This window comes from Schistocerca piceifrons, unplaced genomic scaffold (genome assembly GCF_021461385.2).
Source record: "Schistocerca piceifrons isolate TAMUIC-IGC-003096 unplaced genomic scaffold, iqSchPice1.1 HiC_scaffold_1344, whole genome shotgun sequence".
NCBI classification, from domain to species: domain Eukaryota; kingdom Metazoa; phylum Arthropoda; class Insecta; order Orthoptera; family Acrididae; genus Schistocerca; species Schistocerca piceifrons.
The window spans coordinates 107,501-110,000 of NW_025727174.1; the positions used below are offsets into that span (position 1 = coordinate 107,501).

At 58.7% G+C, this 2,500-nt stretch overlaps 1 non-coding gene across 1 annotated transcript in view; it reads left to right on the top strand.

Annotated features, from left to right (window-relative positions):
• Positions 1–1,716: 1,716 nt before the first annotated feature.
• The window catches only part of LOC124732441, a 1,909-nt gene continuing 1,125 nt past the window's right edge, over positions 1,717–2,500 (top strand). The window contains exon 1 of the ribosomal RNA XR_007008707.1: positions 1,717–2,500. This exon is cut by the window's right edge and continues 1,125 nt beyond it. This is a non-coding gene — a ribosomal RNA (small subunit ribosomal RNA).

The following is a 2,500-nucleotide window of genomic DNA, read 5'->3' on the forward strand; positions in this document are numbered from 1 at the left end:
GTTCGCTACTCGCACTGCCCGCACCCCTGTGTATCGCTTCATGTTAAACACCTTGCAAGTCTTGCTCACTTTCCACATGCTCCTGCTGTACACTGTAATGTGGATGGCAGCAGGACGTACATGCCGCCCCTCCCCACGTCCCCACCTTGCCCCCTGCCTTCGCAAGCTGGTTGGTGAGAAGTTTGCATGTTCAATGCCCTTCGCATGCGACGTACTCAGGCTACGTTGTGGTGCGGCCTGTGTCAACTGTCCGCTGATGTCGTACGCGTGAACCACAATCTGTACTGCACATTCGTCCTTATGTACTGAATGATACATCGTGGCACATGTGTGACCGCACAACGACTGCGCCCAAAAACGGCGGACCATACAGTGCAAATATTGTGCACGCAGCTACGTGTCGTCTCCCTATGAGAGCTGGATTGCAGTGTGGTACGCCATAGAGACGTGTGGGAGGAACGGACGCCGTGGATGGCGATCAGCATGAGCTGTCTGTTGATGTATTCGGACCTAGTCGTCTCTCCTCACACACCGTGATGGCATGGTGCACCGCGTTCCATATCTGCGACATGCTACAGAGGCCGGTTGACAGTCGTTCGAGCAATGGACATCGCATACGTACGGGGGCCACCTTCCACGTATTGTCTAGGCGTGCACATTTTGTTGCGTGTATGTGGGCAGACGTAGTGTGGCGTGACACCTGACACAGGCATGCAATAATCGTTGAAGTTGCAAATGGCGATGGACGCCTGCGTTTTCTGGTGAAGTTACGCAAATGAACAAATGGTAACCTGTTGTGGTGCGGTTGTTCTCGCTAGGGGTGAATCGGTGATGGCGACGATAGGTTGAGGTACTAACCGGTTGTTCCAGCGATACCCACCATGCCGACGAAACTGAACGGCATCTGGGTGTGAAGCGATACGCGGCGGTGGCTGGGTGGGACCGTCCCCGGCCGGTGAGGGGGCGCCTCCCGGCGTGCTGGCCGCGCGGTGCGTGGGCGCACGCGCTACAGCCGGCTGGTGGGGGCGGCCAGTGGCAGGCGCGCCGGCCGACGGACGCGGCAGGCGTCGCAGCTGCGCGCCGGCGCACCCTGCGCGCGGCGCCGTGCGGCCAAAGTAGGTCCTCGCGGGCCCGGTGCGAAGCGCGGTGGACATCTTCAGTGTGCTGGTCCGATTGAGGACTGTGTGCGTTGAGGATGCGCCGCCGCCCGGCGCTCGGCGCCGCGACGCCGTCTGCTGCTCGGTCGCCCCAGCGGTTCTCGCTGGTGGTTTGTATCGCAGCTGTGCGGATGTGTTGGCGCGTGCGCTGTGCTGGGAGAGTTCGCTTCGGCACCCAAGTGGGGCTTTTGTCCTTCTGTGGCGCTGGCGTTGGAGCTGCCGGTCACCGTAGGTGGCGCGTGTTGTCTCCCGCCGGCAATGCCACGACAGCACGCTCCCGGGCCTCTGTCGGCAGCGGCAAGCTCAGTTGGGAGCACGGGTGGTCGCACCGAAAGCGTCTACTCGCCTAACTCCGGGCGATTGCGCCTCTCTCGAACCCGACCAAGTACTTGGGACGGCGCTGCGCGCCGCCGGGACCTGAGAGGGTTTCGAGGTGTATTGTGCAGGGGAGCTCAGCCTCCTCCTGTTTGCAGAATGATTGAGCGGACGCTTGCGTGTTCGCGCGGGCCCCCGGGACACACTCCCGGGCGGCCGGCTGCTCAGCTCTAGTTGACGCAGCTCCCTGGTTGATCCTGCCAGTAGTCATATGCTTGTCTCAAAGATTAAGCCATGCATGTCTCAGTACAAGCCGCATTAAGGTGAAACCGCGAATGGCTCATTAAATCAGTTATGGTTCCTTAGATCGTACCCACGTTACTTGGATAACTGTGGTAATTCTAGAGCTAATACATGCAAACAGAGTCCCGACCAGAGATGGAAGGGACGCTTTTATTAGATCAAAACCAATCGGTCGGCTCGTCCGGTCCGTTTGCCTTGGTGACTCTGAATAACTTTGGGCTGATCGCACGGTCCTCGTACCGGCGACGCATCTTTCAAATGTCTGCCTTATCAACTGTCGATGGTAGGTTCTGCGCCTACCATGGTTGTAACGGGTAACGGGGAATCAGGGTTCGATTCCGGAGAGGGAGCCTGAGAAACGGCTACCACATCCAAGGAAGGCAGCAGGCGCGCAAATTACCCACTCCCGGCACGGGGAGGTAGTGACGAAAAATAACGATACGGGACTCATCCGAGGCCCCGTAATCGGAATGAGTACACTTTAAATCCTTTAACGAGTATCTATTGGAGGGCAAGTCTGGTGCCAGCAGCCGCGGTAATTCCAGCTCCAATAGCGTATATTAAAGTTGTTGCGGTTAAAAAGCTCGTAGTTGGATTTGTGTCCCACGCTGTTGGTTCACCGCCCGTCGGTGTTTAACTGGCATGTATCGTGGGACGTCCTGCCGGTGGGGCGAGCTGAAGGCGTGCGACCGCCTCGTGCGTGCTCGTGCGTCCCGAGGCGGACC